Genomic DNA, 23,247 nt, shown 5'->3' with positions numbered 1-23,247 from the left:
TACAGTAGACAGTGTGTTAGACAACACTTATTATGTCGATTTACACACTAAAAATTTAATTTTTAATGACATATGAATGAATGTTTAACAAATGTGTTGTTCCTGCACAAAGTGTACTAAATAATATATATATATATATATATATATATATATATATATATATATATATATATACAATACAGACCTGTAACAACTTCTTTAAGAGGCTTCCTCCACTCATTACCTGTATTAATGGCATTCGTTAACAGTATAAAAGACACCTGCCCACAACCTCAAACAGTCACACTCCAAACTTCACTATGGTGAAGACCAAAGAGCTGTCGAAGGACACCAGAAACAAAATTGTAGACCTGCACCAGGCTGGGTAGACTGAATCTGCAATAGGCAAGCAGCTTGGTGTGAGGAAATCTACTGTGGGAGCAATAATCAGAAAATGGGAGACCTGCAAGACCACTGCTAATCTCCCTCCATCTGGGGCTCCATGCAAGATCTCAGCCCATGGGGTCAAAATGATCACAAGAACAGTGAGCAAAAATCCCAGAACCACACGGGGGGACCTAGTGAATGACCTGCAGAAAGCTGGGACCAACGTTACAAAGTCTACCATCAGTAACACACTACGCCGCCAGGGACTTAGATCTTGCAGTCCCAGACGTGTTCCCCTGCTTAAGCCAGTACATATCCGGGTGTCTGAAGTTTGCTAGAGAGCATTTGGATGTTCCAGAAGAGTATTGGGAGAATGTCTTATGGTCAGATGAAGCCAAAGTAGAACTGTTTGGTACAAACACAACTCGTTGTGTTTGGAGGACAGTGAATCCAAAGAACACTATACCAACTGTGAAGCATGTGGGTGGCAACATCATGCTTTGGGGCTGTTTCTCTGCAAAGGGACTAGGACGACTGGTTCATGTACATGAAAGAATGAATGGGGCCATGTATTGTGAGATTTTGAGTGCAAACCTCCTTCCATCAGCAAGGGCATTGAAGATGAAACGTGGCTGGGTCTTTCAGCATGACAATGATTCCAAGCACACTGCCAGGGCAACAAAGGAGTGGCTTCGTAAGAAGCATTTCAAGGTCCTGGAGTGGCCTAGCCAGTCTCCAGATCTCAACCCCATAGAAAACCTTTGGAGGGAGTTGAAAGTCTGTGTTGCCCGCCGACAGCCCCAAAACATCACTGCTCTAGAGTAGATCTGCATGAAGGAATGGGCCAACATACCAGCAACGGTGTGTGCCAACCTTGTGAAGACTTACAGAAAACTTTTGACCTCTGTCATTGCCAACAAAGGATATATAACAAAGTATTGAGATGAACTTTTGTTATTGGCCAAATACTTATTTTCCACCATTATTTGCAAATAAATTCTTTAAAAATCAGACAATGTGATTTTCAGAATTGTTTTTCTCATTTTGTCTCTCATAGTTGAGGTCTACCTATGATGTCAATTACAGGCCTCTCTCATCTTTTTAAGTAGGAGAACTTGCACAATTGGTGACTGACTAAATACTTTTTTTCCCCACTGTATATCATTTCTATTGCTCCATTCATCATGAGGTTTTTGCATGACAGTGACAACATATACACAGTACTGCACATAGGTTTTTACATTATTTAAAAACATTTTACCAGCTCATCTGAATTAAAATCATTTTGATTTACCAAACCAGGTGTTGGATGGTTCAGTAACAGTATAAATACTGTTAGTACAGTATAGATAATACTTGACTTTAATGAGAACTTTGGAGATGTTTGAATGAAAACAGTGGGGAAGTAAAATCCCTCTTTTCTTTATGAATCTATAATAATTCTAATATTTTATTTTATTCTAATGTTTTACTGGCCTAATAAACTCGTATAAGAAACGTTTTATAATAGGTCATCTCAGCTGCAGCAAGACTGGTGGTGCAATCCATTATAGCAGGTAGCAGTTGTCATCACAACTGAAAATATCAAGTACCAAGTATCTAGCCTCCATTAAAGGCATCTAGCACTCATTGCTGAAAAATGGATATGTAGAAAGTCCGGAGCCGGCAGTGCACCAAAAATGTACAGGCTTTGGTGGCTAAGATAACTGAGGCAGTTTAGGCAATCTGCAGTCCCTCCCAGACATTTTACAGCATATTCCCAAGCTGCTGTTTGATGCCATTCTGCCCCTGATCACAGTAGTGCGTTTTGGCCTGTGCACATACTATGTAAATTTAGCATGTACATTCATTTAATACAGTAGTCTGGCTGCTGACTCTCTGTGAACTTCAGTCACTGTCTGGATTTGTTCGATTCCACCGACAGATTACCTGATTTACTTTATTCAAGGATTTGAATAGATAAACTATGTACTGGAAGCTAACTGTAAATACTGGCCCTCCACTAGGAGACTTTTGGAATGGTAAACCTAAACACACTCACACATGTCTCTATTTGTTTTAATCAGAGTTTATCTATTTGTACTAGGAGAAAATAGCACTAGCCACAGCCTGGCTAATTGCACTAACCCCTACTAGTAAATCATGTGACTTACAGCACACCAACTGACCAAACCAATAGAAATATTCACGTGCAACATTTTTCACCAGAATCTTGCTAAGCAGACTGCTGAAACCCAAGACTACCACTACCTAGGTATGGTATAGAAATTTGGTTTAAAATATTTGGACTTATTTAGATGCTTATTACCTATTCCTTTACTTATTCAGTTTTAGCTTATTTTACCATCCATTTTCTTTATCAGTTAATGTTTGTTCCTCTACAGATAATGTCCAGTAAACTCTTTAGTTCTGAAGAAAGGTTTTTCCCATCATTTTCTCAGGTTTCCCAGGTTCTAGGAATTGTACACAATACTGTGATGGACTGAAGAGTTGACCCACATTCAGACGCATGCAGTTAACAGGGTTAAATGAAGGTGCCAGTGATTGTGGATAGCATTGTGTGCAAAATTAAAGCACTGTGTGCACAGAATGTTGTTCAGTTCATATCAATCTATTTGGTGTCATCAACACTTCTAGTGACTCATCCGTCAGTCTAATATACTATAATCATCAGTGAATCACACACTTTATTGCAGAGTCACATTAGCCCTTAATAACTATGATTAGCCTCTATGAAATAATTCTTCTTCAGTGACAGTATTTGCAAAATAAAGTAAGGTGCCTTCATCTCCTTTTGCTACTAACTAGCAGCTACACCCGCTGTTCCACCCACACTTTTCCTCCATGTTATCCACCTCCCCTCGTTGCTTTTCCTCTTTCCTCCATATCACATTGCTACACCTTAACAGCCACCACCACCACACCCTATAAATCAGCATGGCATCCGTATGACCTTGTATTCATTTACTGTTTGTCTCTTTGGCATCTCTGTCTCTCTCTCTCTCTCTTGTTCTTTTCACTCACTCTTAGATGCTAAATGTTTTATCATAATTATCTCAGTATGATCACCTTCCTCCTACCAGCTTTTTATGCACTTTCGATTCCTTCAAAAGCCCTGCCATCGCCACTCCTTCATCTTGACCACTGAGCGGGGAGGGATGGTGTGGAAGGAGACATGAAAGGAAAAAGAGGTAATTGGTGCTTTGCTAAGACAGGAGTGCATTTGCATGTCCATGATAAAAAAAAAATCAGACCAGTGAAAAAGGTTGCATAAGTGAAGCACTAACTATCTAGTGTGTGCAAGAGGTTCACAGTGAGAAGACTCTCAGGTTCACTGAATATCATGAGAAACGAGAAACTATCATGATTAGTTCCATATCAATACCACCTCAAACCAAACACTTAAGCAGTTATAACATGACTTCATTTTGAAAAAAGGTCCATGCCCAAACGCCCATTCAGTACTATATAAACCCTAATTCATCACCATGTCAAACAACTTGGCACCCTCCACCTCCCCACACCTACTTCCTTCTTTACCTTTTTCCCTACCTCTGTACCTGGCTTCACCTATCTAGAAACCACTCAGAGTATGCCAAGTTCCAGTCTTCAAGGGGACATACTAGGGGACATACTTGGGGAAATTCTGTCTGGTCTCACCATGTGCTCTTAAGCATATGGCTTTGTTCTGTCATCCCTCCCTCTGTTTTGTGTCACCATGTGCTCCCAAGCACATGGCTCTGTTTGTTTGTCAGTCTTAGCCCCACCTGTTTGTCAGTGTTCCCACCTGTGCCTCCTCACTAGCCACACCCCCTTATTAGTCCCAGGTGTTCCTTGTGTGTCCCTGTACATGTTTTAGGTTTATGCGTTTATGTGTTCATGCCAGTTTGCAGTATGTTAGCTTGGCCCGCTTGTGTCTGTAGTTACGTTTCAGTATTTGTTTTCTTTGTAACCTGTTTGCTTTCTTTGTTCGTTTTAGTACTTGGTGGGTTTGTTTTAGAATTTGGATTATTTTCCCAGTCTGTGTTTCTTTTGTAGTTTGTTTGATTTGCTTTGTTTTCCTTGTTTTAATAAAATTACTGCAAGGCATGTAATGACTGTGATGACTATTTGCTAACTGCTGTGAAACCAGTATGCAAATGATGTATTTTTGGCTTGGATACAGGCCTGGATATGGGCTCTTGGAGTGATGGGTTAATAAAGAATGCAACATTTCTACCAATGGACCTTTTTTTTTACCTTATTCACCTTTTTCCCCTCCCCATCTACTTCCTTCTTCACATCTCCTGTGGGGGACTTTGGCTTCACAGACTTTACCTTCCATCTAGAATCCGCTCAGAGTACGCAGAGCTTGTTTTTTTCCCCCTTGTTTTAATAACATTTACATTTACATTTACGGCATTTAGCAGACGCTCTTATCCAGAGTGACTTACAAAGTGCTTTGCTATTTATTCAAGAAAAACCTTAGCTAGTTAGAATAGACTAATAATTCAAAAGATACCTCTAAGCTTAGACATTGCTAAACACAATACAATAAGGCGACCATAGAACTCTATTCGTCCAAGTACTCTCGGAAGAGGTGGGTCTTCAGTTTGCGTTTGAAGACAGCGAGCGATTCGGCCGTTCAGACACCCAGGGGCAGCTCGTAATAAAACCCCTGCGAGTACGTCCACCTCCAAGCTCCACACACCGTAATACAAATTATCAGTTATTAATTTCAAAGTATGTTATGACTAATGACTATTTGCTAACTGCTGTAAGAACAGTATGTAAATGATGTATTTTTGGCCTGGATACAGGCCTGGATATGGGCCCTAGCAGTGGGGTTACCAAAAAATGTTACCAATGGACCTGTTTTGCCTTATTCACCAAATGTTCTTAAAACCCTCTAGATTTACCAAAGATTTTGTTCAGTTTATGAAGACAGTGGGATCCATCACTTTTCACTATTGTGAATGTGGCTTAGATTTGTGTAGGACTTTTCTCAAAAACAAATGTACAAAAAGTCTTGGGAAGAAATTGGCGAACAAGGACCAATGTTCTTTAAAAATAATGGTTTCTAATCTGGATATGATCATGTTTCAGGTGGCTGCATATGAATAAAATGTGCTACATCAAAACAACTGCTGTGTTTCATTTCCCTTGTTTTGGCAAGAATTGTGTTGATGTGATAAATTGTATTCATTTGCATCGATTTGAGACAAATGGACTTGTAAAATTGCATTTTGAGTGGTCCTTAGACCGTAGAATATTCATAAACTCTTAACAGAGTATCAGTAACACAGCAACAACATATCAGTGCAGAAGCAGCAGTTAAGCCTTGAGGTAAATATCTTGAAGATGGTCTGTTGATGCATTACTTACATTAAGTAGATTTACTGGTGATATGTTACATCAAGTGGACTTATGTCCAATGTTGCAGCGGCGCGGCACGTAGCTGCAGGGCCCACTCCGAAAACAACAAAAGCAGGGCTTTTTTTTTGTATAAATCATGGCTACTACAACCAGAACCAATATCTGCCAATGGCAGACCTGCTACAGATAAGGAATCTGCCTCAATCATTGGTTTATGACGGACTGTGTGAAGAGCACTAGCTATGGGCACTAGGCTTGCTATGATCCACTACGTTGCATGAAGCTGCTGACTGAGAGAGCGGTCACCAAAAGCGGTGGCCAGAAAGCGTAAGTGGGGCAAGCAAGCCGGAGTACATGCTAGGATAATGGTTAACTCCTTTTGCCCAGCAGTTCCCTTAATTCTGCTTTCAAACGTTTGCTCCCTGGAAAACAAACTAAACAATCTCCATATCCAGCAGGCTACCCAACGAATTAATTCAGCGAATTCAACAAATAAACCAATGAATTCAGAGACTTCTATGTTTTTGTGTATAAGGAAACATTGGTGACGACCTCCATTTTGGGTCAAGCCATTCAGCTCGACAGCTTGCTGTGCTTCTGTGTGGACAGAGACAGCAAACTGTGCAGTAAAATACGGCACTAGTTTCCAGTCACCGCTCACCACTGCTGGAGTTTGCAATTCTCTGAGGGTCTCAGACTCTTTTATTTACAGAGAGAGCTGACTACTGTTTAAGTGTACATAGTAGCGGTGTATATAGCTTCTAGTGCTAATGCTAACAACATTAACAACCTTTATGTGCCTATCACTGAGCTGCAAAATGAACATGTAGGTGGACTGTTTACCACGCAAATCTCCCGGCATGTACAGAGCCGAGCCCCAGCCTCACTATGGCTACTCAGACCACATCTCTGTGATGCTTAATCTAGCATACAGGCCGCTCATCAGTCATGCTGAATTAGACCAGAAGCAAGTTAAAAAAAAACTGGACCCCAGAAGCTATCTGTGCTCTTTAGGACTGTTTTAAGGACACTGATCGACTGACATGTTTAGGGAGGCAGCAACTTCAGGCGACTCGGTCAACCTGGAGGAGTATAGAGAATCAGTGACTGGCTTATCAGCAAGTGCATCGATGATGCTACTGTCTCCAAACACAATCACAGTACACCCCATGTGCTGAGGACCCGTGATAGCGCTTTTTTAAAGGGGATAAGACATGCCTTAAAACAGCAAGGGCCAAGCTTTCCTGAGCCATCAGAGAGGCAAAGTGGGAATACATGAAGAAATCCATCCATGAACACTTTCAGGATACTACTGACATGTTGAAATAGTCTATATTAGACCTGTTAGATGATCTGTGATTTGTGAACATCTACAGAGCAGAACTTGGACTCTACAAACAGCTAAATTCACTAGAAGCCTTAAATAATAATCTGCTGAATGTTCAGATGCTGCTACATCACATATATGTTGTTGATATGAGAGTCTGATGATTATTTAACCTCCGAATAAAGTGTCACCAAGATTTTAATTATTCTAGACCCTCTACATGATGTGGACAAATTCCTCTCTCTTTTTCTCTGGCACATCTTCATTCCCTCAGGATGCAGATGAAGATGTTCTCCAAATTTCTAAGTGAAACATAACGACTCATTGGGTGCTTAGGGCTGCATTAGTAGAGCCTGTGTTTCTCAGTTTCTCACACTGCTCCAAATAAAAGTTCCTAATAGCCACACTGCACAGTGTAGCTGAATACCAGGGGGAGACATTTTAGACAATGTGAAGTTTCATTTATTTGAACGGTTTGTAAAGTCTGTGCAATCTTAATGAAGACCTGCAGGTGGTTTAAGCTGATTGACAGTAGTGTGTGAGCATGCATTTATGGAAAGGATTAATGGAAAAGGGGCTATTACCTTCTGATGGCTGGTGAGCAATGTTAACCTCATACCTCCTGCATACAACTAAAGAAACACTAACAATGTCTTAGGTGATTGACTATATCTGGGCTAGGTGGAAGTTTAAATGTGTTATGGTCCCCTGTGCACGGTGTAGAGGAAGTCAACAAATGGCTGCTGCACAGGTTAAACTTCACAAATTGAGCTTGTTTACTTGTTTGTTGCTTGCTATCGCTGTTTTTTGCCTCTATTGTTGAACTAGTCACTATTCTCAGACAATTTCAAGTGCTGTCTTCGCAATAAGCTATACGACCACCTACATAGATACCTGAGTGGATGCTTTACATAGGCACTGCTAACACATGCTAACCAGCCAGCCAGTCTTATAGTGTTTATTTGTTGCTCAGTGAACTCAACTATTTGTATTTCCATATCTCTACATCTTAAAGAAAGTCTTTAGACTTAATTTTCTCCCATTTTTGCATTTGTTGGATATAATTGAACAAAACAATATGCTCACAAACACAGAATGCAGTTTTACATGGCAATTAATTTACATTAACCTGCATTCTAAATGCTTTTACCTTCAAGTAAAGACTTTCTGTACAGTATATGTATCTGCATGTAAATGGTTTCAAACCTAAATACAAATACTATGCTATTAGAAATTACATAGATATTAGAAAGTGGCATAATGCCGATATGATAGATACATATTTAACACTTTCTGGGATGGTAGATACAATGACTAAGAACCTGCCATTGATTGACTGTTTAGGGAACTAAAGCCAGTAGGTATTGATCCTTTGACCAGTTTAACATCTGCTTTGTCTTACTTGTACAACACTGTGAACTTTCCTCAGATAGGCTACTTCTGGCCCTGGCAGAGTTTATGTTTATGTCTCTTTGAATTTATGTTAAAGTTAGGTGTAATTAGTCTAGAAAGCAGCCAAAGGAAATGTAAGTGTAATTTAAGTACATAATCAATCTTAGCTCACAGCAATCTATTAAAATGTGAATATATCGTTGAAGCCAGAGTTATTAATTTATCAGCATAATTGGAAAATACCCTTCACCTTACTCTCTTTCCACTCCTTTCCCCCCTTTATTCCAGATGGCCTATTCATTTTTAATCAATTTTGGAATCACAAACTTCATCAGTTCTCAGTTGTTTAAATGATATGCTGTTGCACTTGTTGAGTAAAAGAACACTAAATTTAATAAAAGTGGATGGACAGGACATTTTGTGCTCTTATGGTCTCAGGACAAATAACAAGGGCAAGTAGCTCTTTAGTTGGGTCCTGGAATGAGAATGTTTTGGGAAACCCTTTTTGAATGTATTAATAAGGGACTTAAACATCCTTAAACATGTCCTCTCCCAAAACCAAACTCAGACCTGTAAAAAAAATATATATTACCTGCCAGATCCACTCTGTACTGTTCCTGAAGTCCTAACCAATGAGTGAACGAGCTGTATCAACCTACACATCACAGGAAAAATCCTGATTGAATAATTTCCCTTAATGTAATTTAAGTGTTACAATATTTGCAGAGTTTAAATACAATGGCATGATTGTAGGATGATTGTAGAAAAAACAATACAATAGACATGAGTTTTAATAAATAATTAGGCTCTGAAGGTTCTTGCCGTTTTCTTTTAGTGGTCTAATATTATTACATTATGTCAGGTATATGTTATTATTTCTTCTTGGGCATAACTTTTTTTTTTGGCGGGGGGGGGGGGTATGTTAAAGTTACATACTAATCACATCTAGTCAGTTCTGGTGGAAGCTATTTACACACAGATTATTCACCCAGTATATGTCGAATGGACAGGAACAAGTTAGGACACCCCCACATTTACTACTACAATTACAATTAAAATCAGGAGCAGGAACATGGATTCTGGTTAGAATGTCTATTTTTTTTTATATAATTTATTTCTAATTGTACCCCATTTTCTACTCAATTTGGAGGGCAATTACCCAATCTTTATTCATGTGAGCTCCCCCTATCACTAGCAGTGACCTCAAGACTAGTACATCTTCCCCAATACATGTGCAGTTAGCCAACGCCCTTTGAGGAAGGCATGACTCCACCAGATGCGTGTGCTGCCCAGCATCACAATGGGCAAAAGAAAGAGGGGAGGAAGTGCCATCACATTAAACTTGAACGTGTTTCATTTTAAATCCACTGTGCTGGAGTACAGATAACAGATCTACACAAACGAAATATTGGCACAATTACACTATTCTTGTGGTCATGCACTACGCTATTTTTGCATAATCTTAAGTATAATCTTACACAGTGTTCAGCATTAATAAACATAGCATATTGTTACATCAGCATATTTATGTCCAGTTACACCACCATCAAAATCACTGCTTCAATTAAATATGCAAATATGACATTATGTTACAACTGATCAGAAATGTTAATGTATTACCAGATGAAGTACTCTTGGTCACAAGTCAGCACACACACACACACACACACACACACAAACACAATATTCCATATTCATGATCAAGAAAAGGCTAAACAGATGATGCAGCGAGCTACGCCCCCTCTGCGTGGCTTTTGAGGTTAGTACTAGGTCAACGTGCTAGGTGAAGTGCTATGAAGAGGATCCTCAGCCTTGCCTTGAAGAGAGTAGCTGCATATAATCAATGCGTACGCACTGGATGGTAAGCAAAGAGCACTTGGAGACAAGGACTCGGCCATGAGAGACCATGCTAACTGACTCAAGCCAGGCACATACGCTATATATATACATTGCAGTGTATGTACATTTTGCACCTTCAATTTGCTGGCTTCTAAGGGAGTGTTTATCTATATACTCCTTTCAGTGGCAGCTGGTGGTTCAGGCATTGTGATGCTTCACTGACCTGTAATAAAAAGAATAAAGTTGTTACTACTATGGGGGCAGTGGTGGCTCAGCGGTTAGAGCACAAGGCCAGGGTTGTGGAACATAGTTGTGGGTTCGATATCTTGCCAATGTTCACTAGGCCCTTTACCCTCTCTGCTCCCTGGGCACCACAGCGATGGCTGCCCACCACTCCGTGCATGTGTGTTCACTGTTACTGCATGTGTTTTTAAACACTAGTGAGTAGGTGTGTGTTCACTGCATGGATGGGATAAAGGCAGAGGCCAAATTCTCAACACTACACTCAACATAATGCTTATCTTGTCTTGTCTTCAGACTCAGTACGCAGCAAACTGCCCTATGTGACTTTGCTGAAGCAGGCACGGAAATGCTCACAAGAACTGCATAGTGCTGCAAAATTTGCTTTATTGCCCAGTAGTCAATAAATGCCAATTTTCACATAATGCTGTTTTAAAATGTGATATTAACCATTCTGGGAGTGTTCACATTAATCAAACCAGGGAAATATTTTAGCCTCTGGGCATCAAAGTACATATTTATATACATATATATGTATATATGTACATACATTTACTCATTAGAAACTCATTAGTGTAAATGCTGGGGGTTCAGCGGTGCAGTGGTGGCTAATTAAAGCACCAGGCTATTGATGACAGCGTTGTGGGGTCGATACCCTGGCTTGACAAGCTGCCCACCACTCTGGGCATGGTTGCTCTCTGTCACGGTGTGCGTTTGATCACTAGTGTGTATGTGTGTGTTCACTGTGCGTGTTCACAGTGAACAATAAATGATAAACAGTGTTCGTGACAATAAACAATAAACAGTGTTCGTGATGCTGCGTGTTTACACTAATGAGTTTTTAGGGGCAGTGGTGGCTCAGCGGTTAGAGCGCCGGGATATCGATAACAGGGTTGTGGGTTCGATTCCCGGGCTCGGCAAGCTGCCACTGTTGGGCCCTTGAGCAAGGCCCTTTACCCTCTCTGCTCCCCGGGCGCTGGAGTTGGCTGCCCACCGCTCTGGGTGTGTGTGTGTACTCACTGCCCCTAACACGTGAGTGTGTGTTCACTACCAGATGGGTTAAATGCGGAGGACACATTTCGCTGTACAGTCCACACTGTACAGTGATGAATACGTGCACCTTTATCCTTTATCCTTTTATCCACTGCATGGATGGGTTAAAGGTGGACCCTAATTCCATCTGTGTTTAACACTAATGGTGAATATGGTTGTCTTGTCTTATTAATATACTATATATCTAGTATATGTGCAAATGTGCTAATATCCAAGAAGCATAAATGTAAAGATGAAACATTCTTTTCAACTTCTGAAGAAAGACTGTAGTGTATTATGCCTGTTTTGTAGATTTTAGAATGAAAAGAGGAAAGAGCAATGCTGTTTTTTTGGGCACCCCAAGAGATTAAAGCTTGATTTTTTCCAAGATTACCATCTAAACTCTTACCATCTAATTAGAATGTTAAAGCTTGTTCACAATCATTGTTAGGAAAAGCCAGAAAATGTATAATAGAGAGTAAGAAAAGGGTCGACATTTTCAGGAAGCTGTTTCTTTGGTTGTAAAGTTTGTTTACCGATTGTTTTTTATTAAATATCATTTTAAAAAGATCAAATAAGTGATATGACTGAGATATTAAATAAATGTATGATTTCATTCTCATTTTATTTTATTTGGCAGTGCTTAAACTGTTGAAAGGTGAGTCACCCCTGAAACAATATCGGTATTTCAACTATGTTTTATTCCAAGACTGTATTCCAAGTCACAGAGAAGAAAAATCATCAAGCAATATTTGTCCTTACATCAAATTTGCAAAACGTTGTTGTGTATTTAACAGTTTGGATTGGTTCATTTCGAACTATTTCTACAGAAAAGGCCACTGTAAACCTCTGTCACATTCACAGACATGCCAGTGTGACTCCAGGTAAAAACAGCTAGATTGTGAATGACAGCTTGCTGCTGACAAGCATTCCCTTAACACGCCAAGGCTTATTACACACTAAGGTGTATTACTCAGTAACTACAGGGACTTCTGTACAAACTGTTGGGGCTATGTGTAAAACAATCTATATATGTAGTGATTAGACACAGTGTAGACACAGATGTAAGCAATCCATGCAATCCATCCACTTACTGCCAATAAACCCATTTAAGTACATCACTAGCATTTACTTTAGAACGTCTGTCCATGTTATTGGCTAGGAAGTGAGCAAGCTGCATCATTTATTTGTGTTGTACAGTGCGTGCACGTATGGATTAAAATATAGAAATAAAATATTTAATCTATTGGGTTTCTCTCTGCTGTGGTGTTTTTTACCCTGCGTGTCTATTTATCGTAATATCACTCATATACACACACCCTCAATAGTCAAGTTGTCTATTTGGTTCTCTCTGCTTTTGAATATCACATTTTCCTTGGCATAGTTTATTCATTAGAGTACGGTACATGAAAGTGACATACTATAAACCACAAGCACTGTTATCATTTATTAAAAATAAATCCAATATAAGCAAAAACTGAGCCGGAAAATTAGCAAATTACCCACCTCGAAACTGTTTTGTAATACTAACTTTTTAGATTTAGGCCCCAATAATGTACGTAAACCCAGCCCACAAGCGAAAGTCCTAGTCAAAGCTGGATAACCGGTAAAATGCCAAGGCGACTTCAGGAGAATATGGTGTTGTTGATACTGAAGAGCAGCATATCACCTCCAGCCTCTGCTAGTTATAGGAATACTGTTTTCTACTTGAACCAAGCCTCACGACTGTGGCTTTTCCTATGTTAGTGTCTACAGAAAGGGAGCTCAAACTCGGCAAGCAGCAAAGTGCACAGGGATCCACGTTAGGTTAAAACAAATGATATATTATTATATAATATTAATATCATATCATACTTTCTGGTGTTTTCTGCACTCTGTGTGTCCGTTTACCGCAATATCACACATATACACACTCTCTGGGCTAAAGCACGCATAGATTCACTTGAAAAAAACATAAAGCACAAATCTCAAATCGCTGATTCTGTCATAAACCCATGATGAAACCATGGTAATCATAGCTGGCAAATATTATTGTTTTTTCATATGTTGGTTTGCTTAGTGCAAGTCCTTTATACATATCACATGTATAGCTCTCACAGTCTCAGGCTATGTTCCAAATCACACACTTCTGTACTTTATATATAATATGCTAATGAATGCATTTCCAATGGTGGTGCACAACATTTAGAGTGTGTGTGGACTTGCAGTGTTTCTGAGGTTTAATTCGTTTGTTTGTGGTTGTGTTTTTTATTTGCATCGCATCTGTGAATTTGATTCCTTTTTTTATCTTAAATTGAATTAAACAAGTTGTTCTTAAATGTGTCATTTTGATAAAAGTGTTTCCGTATTTGTGAATTTGCAGCATGTTTGAAAAAATGCAGCACAGGTATTGTCATTTTTTCATTTTGCAGAGCATAGGGCTTTTCCAGCCACTGTATTATTAGCTATAACACATTATCTAACATTTGGTGGGATTTGCTTTGTGAAACTAGCAGCATTTTAGAAATTAAATAGGCTATTAGCTATTTCTCTTGTAACTGACATACTATGGCTTCAAGGTCTAAACATGAGGTCTACTAATGTCTGGTTTAGGAAAAAAACAGACCTTTTTAGGTGTAACCATTTATTTTCAGATTTTGTAAAGTAGCTCCATCAACAAATGGCTGGAGGAGGAGGGGAAAAACAGAGAAAAAGCTAGCGTGAGCACATGTTTTGTTCCATTTGCTTAAAAGATGCAAATGAAGTTCTTCAAATGCTAAGTGAAAGATAATAACTCTTTGGTGCTCAGAACTGCATTAATGTGGCCTTTGTGCTTCTTCCAAAAAAAGATTCCTACGTAGTTCCTGGCTTGGCTGTATTGTTCTTGGCACGGAACATTAGATTAGGTTTCTTAGATGCTTTATTCACACATTTCATGTATAAACACTGTATAGCCACAAAAATGTAACTGATGCATTATTTACATTTACATGTATATGTGTGTAATAATATTGTGTTAAAGTAAGGTTTTTCATACATTCTGAGCTACAATAGGCTCTTATTGATCTGATGAATTGGTACCCATTCATCAGATGTCAGTGTTATAGTTTTTTTCACATAAAAATAAAAATAAAAGAAAAGGCCTTCTTTTTGTGTAATTTTTGATTATTTATAATCATATTTGTGATAATTACACACATTTGTTTAGATTAAATGAGCTTTTGTGAAGCATTGATTCACCACTTAAAGATGCCCTAGAATGTCACATTTTCCTTGCCATAGTTTATTCATGAGAGTTTGGTACATGTAAGTGACATAAACCATAAACCCCAAGCACTGATGTCATTTCCTTTAAAAGAAAATCCAATATAAGCAAAAATATAGCTGAAAAATGAACAAATTCCCCAACCCGAAACTGTTTCTTAATAGTCTTAACTTGTTAAATTTACGCCCCCATATATGTAAACCCAGCCCACTAGCGAAGGTCCTAGTCAAAGCTGGCGAACCGGTAAAATGCCAAAGCGACTTCAGGAGAATAGTTAGTTATAGGAATACTGGATGCTACTTGAACCAGGCCTCATGACTGTGGCTTTTCCTGTGTCAGTGTCTACAGAAAGGGAGCTCAAACTCGACAAGCAGCCAAGTGTACAAGTGTACAGGGATCTACGTTAGGCTAAAAATCTCTCTGAAATCTCTCTGAAATCTACTCCCTTGGAAACAAACTAGACTACCTACAAACTGGAGCTAAACACACATCAAAATGGAAAGTACTGGATTATTTTTTTAACCTGGGAAAGCAAAATAATGCAAAGCTACTAGCTAACCTAACTATGATCTCTTCAGCTTGCTAATAGCAAAGCACACAGAGAGGACACAACAAGAGGACAGTAACACAACCCAGTAAGTGGTGGACAGGGATTTTGTCAAAAGTGTTAAAAACATGCTTTAACATGTGACTTCTGTGAACCAATCACGGTGCAATAAATCATAACTTAGCCACATTTTTGTTTTTCCCCTGAGCCCACCATAAAAGTTAAATCAGCATGTTTTGTTCTATGATAAAATAACAGGGTTGTACTTTGGCTTTTAAAACTGCATCTGATTATTTTACACCCCAATCAAAGCCACATACCTACTGTTTCTACATCAAAAGACAACTTAAAATATTCAAGTACCGACACATATCTGACATATTGTGCTTATGTGTGTGTGGATGTGTGTCTTGGGTGTGTGTGTGTATATGCTGTAGACCAAGACAAGGACAAAAAGAGAGTTGGCATTTGGTTACGGGCTCAAATCACATTATCATAATATATGGGGATCGATGGCCATTCTAGATTGAAGTAATGCATTTCACTTACGCCATCAGACAAACTCTGCGACTTCTCTATATATCTCTTCTCATTTCAGCGTTTGTTTACTCTTACCTCAGGAAAGGAACATCTATCATCAAATGCCTCTTTTCTTCACAGAACTTTCATACTCTGAAGGTCAGCGTATGATTTGTGTGCTTCTCTGTCTTTTTCCACCTTCAGGCCGTCAGCAATGTTTTGCTTCCAAACAAGCATCCATTAGGCCGCTCTCATTGCACATTATAAGCATGTAAAATTCACAAAGACTTGCTACTGAATACCAGGTACTTGTTAGTGTCCTCTGAGGGGAAAGGAGATGCATTTGTAGAGAAAGGTTTAGTGATTGTAACTGACCTGACACCCCTGGACAAAAGAACATTTTGCTCTAAGTTGAATAAGTGGCCCTAACCCTGTTTGCCTATTGGTTTCTGGTATTGGTTAATATCTTTTTTCCAGGAACTGTAAAGGCAATATAGTGGGAGGTACTTACTTATTTCAGACGTATTGTAGCGAGGTGAGGAGGTCACCACCCCACACCGCGCTGATGCTGTGGACCTGTGTCCGTTCAGTTTAACCAGCCCAGGTGGCGGCATAAAAAGGGCCTGCTGAGACTCACATGTATACGAACGAACACAGTGAGCACGAGGACTGAGCTGCCAGTAGACTGAAGAAACGTACACATGTGGAGACTGTTCTGTTGAGTTTTCGGTTGGGTGTGGTGGGGGAGGGTTTTCGGTTGAGTGTGGTGGGGGAGGAACCCTGTGTCTGTGGTGTCTGTAAGATTAGCTGCCTACCCTCCTTTCCACAAGGGTTGGGTCATACTTACATAGACTTATTTATTCATATAGTAGAACTTCTTGATAGGGTGTTTGCATTGCTTCCTTAAACAGAGGCCAACATTTCAGCTTCATAACCATTCATTCATATTTAAGTGCCCTTTTTACTGCATTCTGCCACACTTTATCCATCTGCTCGCTGCTGCATTTTGTCTATAGGAATTAAGCACCATGAAGCTCCAACCAAATTCACTTTATTGGGTAGGCTGTATGGTTCCCTTTTAATGGCTGGACTAGACTACACAACACTAACATTAAAGTCAAGCAACTTCAGTACAAGCAGGATATTTCCCATAATGTCCCAACATGTTTCTTTTCAGTTTCCAGTTTTCAGTCAGGGGATTCAACTGTACTCAGTATAAGTTCTCCTGCTAGGTCTGCATCCATTTATTAATAAGGACCCCCCCTCCCCCTCAAGAGTGTATATCTATGTTTACCAGCAAATCAACCACTGAAGAGCCAAAGTGTGTGGATAAAAGTAAAAAAAAAGGAGAAGCTTTTTATTAAGAGAGCGAGAGAGAGCGGGTTTATCTAATAAGTATCTGGACCTTCCATCAGTTTACTTCCCTCTTCTTTCCTTAATTGACACACAATGAGCTTGAAGTAGAGTGCATGTAAATGGACCCAATAGACAGTGAATTGCTGCACAAAAAGGGCAGTGTAAAACTTTGGCACGAAGCTAAACTAAGGACGTGGTCAAGGATGCGGGCAGGCATTTTATGCTGGTCTGCTGAGAATTTGAAGCAGCAGGCGTATGCATACTTGTTGTTACACTAAATTGCCTGGAATATACTCATGAAAATAATAAATTATGACAATTTTAAAGCCTAAATGCTTTGATAGGAAAGGCTCAGTGAGTTAAACCTGACATTCGGGTGAGGAATATTGGTGGTGCATGACATTCTGAGACACTCCACTTGAAGAAGCCTTAGAATGGAGGGCTCAAGATGAGAGCTCAAGCCTGGAAGTGGTGAATATTGTGAACCTCACACTGTTGTGTTCTCTTTCAAAAGCAAACCCACATAAGTAAACAGGCCTGTAAAACGGGTAAATTCCAAAATTTTATTACTGTTCACAATGGCGTCTCTCAAGAGATGGGTCTCAAGATTCTTGGTATAAAGTCAGAAAAAGGACAACCGACAACTTACAGAACTTAAAGCATCTCCGGCTCACGTCTGGTGGTGGTGCCAGATACCACAGGACGCCCTCAGGGGGCTTATGGAGTCCATGCCTTGAATGATCAGACCCATTGTGGCAGCACAAGGGGGACCTACTCAATAATAGGCATGTGGTTCCAATGTCATGGCTAATCGGTGTACACCCAGCACACAAGCGAAAGCTTTTCAGGGCTGAACGCAACAGCTACTCTGGGGAAATATGGAAGCAAGGCTAAAAAGGCAAAAATGCTAAAAGCTAGTGGTAGCTGGCTGAAGCAGACACTAATGCTGTTATCTGGCACAAGGACACCTTTGGAGCTGCAAAAGGATAACAATAGTCTGGCCAAAGCAGGCGAGGATGCTGTTTTTCAATGTGAGGGTGCTTCTGGAGCCTGAAAAGGCTAAAAGCTTATACATGGCCAATCTCCTGAGCTAGCTAACGGCACACCTTGCTGACTGGACACTAGTAGCACCCAGAGAGACTCTTAGACAGTTAGGCTAGTCTATGTGGATTGAGACTATGTCAGTCAGTCAAGTATCTCTAAAGCCACCTAACACAGTGGCACCACTTTCCATAACATTTAATGGCAGTGGTTGGTGTAGCATTTGTGGGTAACAACAGTGCTGTTCGATAGCAGACTAGGGTTCAGTCCCCTGGTCAGGCAAACACACCATACCACACTACACTGAGAAGAGCTCTTGGCCAACACTGCATTCACCCACCTGCGTATGATGATTATAGATTTGAGCAGGGGTGGATAAGAGCATCGGCCAAATGCCATTAATGTAAGCACTTATTTTTTTGCGTGGGAAGGAGGAAGATCTTTAGAAGTGGTTCTCGTCTCTAACTTTAGTCACTTCAGAACATTTTTTGGTTGGATGCTTATCTTGGTGATGTGTTGGTTATTGCTGGACTGTCCCATACTGTCAAACGAGGAAAAAGGAGCTAATTTTATTTCAGAGCAAGCTAGAATTTAATATAGTCAGAAGCAGACCCTCCAGGCAGTGTAATCAATGTTGTCAGTTTGCAAAGCCCTGGTAGGAGCTCAGATATTGCAGGAAAACAAATATCCTGCAGTTCAACAAGGGACCCTACACTATGTGAGAAAGTCAGACACTTGCAGATGCAACCCAGTGTCTGATTCCACATTTTTAGACTGTTTTCACATTGGACCTCTTAACATCTTACAGAAAAGTGAAATGAGGTCTAGTGAATGCTTGAAAGCTCCCTTACTGATGTGACTGGATGGTGTGTGTGTGTGTGTGTGTGTGGGGGGGGGGGGGGGGGGGGGTCCATTGGTTCATATAGGCAAAAAAGATTGATCAAGTACTCAATGTGATTTTTTTCAGGCCTTTGCTCCTACAGAAATAAATTATGGATTAGGGCCATGGGTCCCGCCTTCTGAATGGTGGAGAGGATCAATAAGTGTCTAGCTATCCAGCAAACACAATGTTAAACATTTGGTCTGTTTTAAGTGTGCAGGATGGTGGTTGGTGGGTTGGGGGATGGGGGGCTCCATGTGCATGCATTCAATTCAATACTGGTTCATCATAATAGTGTACTCAATGCCCCTGTGACTTAAGGTGAACAACTGAATGGAAAGTGATGGAATGTGTTCGGAAAGGTTTTACTGGAATTACAAGCCAGTCCTTCTGAATCACATTCACTAATAAAGGTTAGCAAAATCAATGATGGTTAAAGTGGGTTATTATGGGTCGACAGAATCAGGTCAGTCACAGTTCAGGAAGAAAGGTGTAAAGGGCCTGAAACCATCCTCAGGCATTTTCCTTTTTTATTTTCCTATTTCTATGTTGTATACATTATTATTTCTCTGCCAGGCGTTCGCTGTGTAACTCGTCCCGCGGTTTGAGATATCGAGTATTTGGTCTGATTGTGTGATGCAGGCTTGTATAAAGCTTTTTTCATCCATAGGAATGAATAGGGTACAAATGTCTAGGGTGTTACTAGGTGGTTGGTAATACACTTCCTATATCATAATGATACAAATGCACTAGTAACACCCAACCAACCACCTAGTAACACTCTAGCAACCACTTACCTACACCACAGCAACCACCTGGGATACAATAGCAAGCACCTAGAAACAGCATAGCAACAGCATAGTAACCACCTGGAATACCATAGCAACCCCTAAACAACACCATAGCAACCACTTAGCAACACCATACCAACCAGCTAGCAAAACCATGGAAAAGACCTGGAACCATGTAACACCAGCATAACTACCTAGAAGTGAAATCCACTTTAGCTGTGCAACCATTCCACATTTTCTTCAGGAAATGCACTTTTTTGGTTAATATTTTTGTTTGCTTTTTTCTGTTTGTCCATTTTTTGTTTCTTTTTGAGTTCTCCAAGTCTTGTTCTGATTGTATGTAGCTTTCCATAAAATTCTGCAAAACAAACAAAAAAAAAAACAAAAAACAAAAAACAAACAAAAAAACAAAAAAAAAACAGGGAGATGTTCAGAAGGACTAAATGCAGGCTGTCTCCCCACATATAAACTACACTTAAACATCTAGCATCTAACTACCTAGGAACAGAAGAGTATTAGGCTTTATCCTTTGTGTTGTTGGGGAATCCAGCACTGTCCAGCACATTGGTTCTTGAATCCTGGCATTAGCAGAAGCATGCATTGCTGTGTGTCGTGACAACAAGATGTAATAAGGTCAATGCATGCAATCAATGAAGCACCAATGTAGAGTGTTTATGTCTAAGGGGTTCAAGGATGCTGTGCAGTGGAGAAGGACCCTGGATTCTGACCCTATGGATCAGCGGTATGGTTCATTTATGATATTTTTCCATTCCTGTTATAGCGTTTTGTATTATACTCTATAGTTCGTATTTCTGTCTAAAATAAAAAAAGTAACAGCTAGACATTATAACTGTTAGCCATGTAGCACACACTGATAAAAGCAGCTGGGCCAAATGACAAGTGACCATTCTCTATTTGGTAGTTACAGAGCAGAGACTTCCATAGTAGCATTTTTAATGTGTACTAGGCTACAGATGGTTCTGAATTCAGATTAGTAGCTGCACTGGGCCACAGCACACTGCCCAGTAGAAATGCACCATTTGTTTATCTGGCCAACATTGCCTTGGTGTTCATCTGCTCAATTAAACAGTCTGCCCAGTCCAACTCTTCACACTTATGCCAGAAGGCCTCAACAGGCTCTTCCAGAGCTTGGGAACACATGAGACACCTATGGATAAAGTTCTAGTCTGTGCCACCTTTCTTCCTTTTTTTTCTCTTTGTATTCAGTTTGTATTCAGAATTAAAAACAAAATGTAAAAAACAAAAAATAGCAGTAAGCCATGTCGCTAACGTTAGCCTAACCTACAGCAGGTCCAGGCCAGAGAGCTTCAGAGCTGCAGGCTGGCTCAGGCCTATTGCATTTGGGCTGTTTTCTGTTGGTTGCATGTTTGTTGTGATGTTTCCACATTGGATGAAAGTGACACTTGTGGGTGACGCTAATGTTTTATCGCAGCTGGGGTGCTAACTGGACCAGCTGTCTGTTTTGTTATTTACTTCAGTGTGGGAATTTTGCAGGCCCGCTGTCAGAGTTGCAGCGTGGAAGTTTCGCGGGCCCACTATTGAAGTTATTCTGTGTTGCAGCACGGATATTTTGTGGCCCAATGTTTAAGTGACGGCTTTGCTGCTAGGACAATTTGACTTTGCAGCTCTGGGCCTCTTTTTGTCCCCCACTGGCAGCGACTTTTATCTGAGCCTATTTAGATTAAGTGAGCTTGTGTCTTGGTCTAGGGAGGTTTTTCCCCTGTTGGGGAACCGTGTGTGTGTTAGTTGTGGTTGTTGTATGTTCCTTTCTTTGTTGCTGTGTTTTGCTGATGTGGAGTGTCCTTGTGTTTGAGAAATGCACTTAAAAAATTAAATCAATAATTATTATAATAGTAATTATTATTTCTATGATGAATTGTTAATTATGAGATATAAAATTATACTAAATTAGATACATTCGATACTTACCTGGCAGGGGAGATACCATGATCAAGAAGGTGGTTCACCCAGGGTGAGGCTCAACCATTGCACTCTGGTTGTGCTGACCCCTGCGAATTCCCCCAAATGTGGGAATCTCGACTGCATAATTTCTGGTAGTGGGGGACTGCGTTCGCGTTTGGGGGCAGTGGTGGCTCAGCGGTTAGAGCGCCGGGCTATCGATAACAGGGCCACTGTTGGGCCCTTGAGCAAGGCTGCCCACTGCTTTGTGTGTGTGTACTCACTGCCCCTAGTTCACGTGTGTATTCACTACCACAGATAGGTTAAATGCGGAGGACGCATTTCGCTGTACATTGTATAGTGACAAATACGTGCACCTTTACCTTTTAAACTGACTTTTTTTAGGGTCTGTTTTTAGATTTGTACCATTTTTTTGATTGCACTTAGTTGGGATACTATGAAATAATATGGCCACCATTACATGTTTTCTGTTCCCTCCCCCCTTTAAGGTAGTCAGCAAACAGATCAACAGTGACTTGAAGATCTCTGCCTGTAGTGGCTCCAGTCACTCTGGGTGGCAGAACAGAGCAGCGCCAGGGTACTGGGTACTATTGCATAAATGGCACCTTACGTTTAGTTATTTGTAGGATTTAAAGATATATCTCTTATGGGATATGACTAAATATGAATGTGACACATATCCAAATGGGAGGTGCACGACATAAAACAGCTGTATAAAACAACTTGCAGGTTACTTGTGTATTAAACGTACTCCACACCAGACATCTTAAGAGTTGCCATGACCTTTCTTCTCTGCGTTCCTCGATTCTGCTAGATCTGTAAGTCATTGCCTCAGGGAATACATTAGCATAGCTGACTAGCTTATGGATCCACATGGCTCCCAGATCAGGTCAAATCACAGTAAAGTATTCAGACAATATCAGTCATGCGTAGCCTGTTTATGTCCAGTAGCCGGACCAAAACACTTAGCTTGTCTTACTGAGATCCACAATAGAACCATATTCCTGTAAAGACTCATAATTGTAATTTAATTGACAGTAATTTTCTTTACTTATCATTTCATGTTAACATTTACTTTTTAAAACATGCCTTTCTCACTTCAGCAGAGTTGCCAGTCACCATGGACCATGGGCTAGGTACAGAGCACCTGAGGGATTCCAATAGAAAAAATAATGAATTAACATATTTTAAAATAGTGGGAGCTTACTTGCATATTTAGCATGCATGTTTTTGAGCATGCTCCTTTTTCTTTTGTGATAATACAGGCATAATGAACACATTATGATGTTTTAAGGTTTACACCAAGCCAAAAACAATTGCATGAAAACAGGAGGATAAATCTAATAATAAAATGATGAATTGGATGAATGGACCAAT

The 23,247-nt window shown here is 40.1% G+C and overlaps 1 non-coding gene across 1 annotated transcript; it reads left to right on the top strand.

The window, feature by feature from the left end:
- The first annotated feature begins 21,871 nt into the window (after nt 1-21,871).
- Nucleotides 21,872-22,031, top strand: LOC140534955 (U1 spliceosomal RNA). The gene has a single exon (XR_011977497.1). It is a non-coding gene; the product is annotated as a U1 spliceosomal RNA (small nuclear RNA).
- The last annotated feature ends 1,216 nt before the right edge of the window (nt 22,032-23,247 follow it).

Source organism: Salminus brasiliensis, chromosome 14 (genome assembly GCF_030463535.1).
Source record: "Salminus brasiliensis chromosome 14, fSalBra1.hap2, whole genome shotgun sequence".
Lineage (NCBI taxonomy): Eukaryota > Metazoa > Chordata > Actinopteri > Characiformes > Bryconidae > Salminus > Salminus brasiliensis.
The sequence above is the reverse complement of the archived record's forward strand: the minus strand, read 5'-3'. Positions and strand labels throughout refer to the sequence as shown.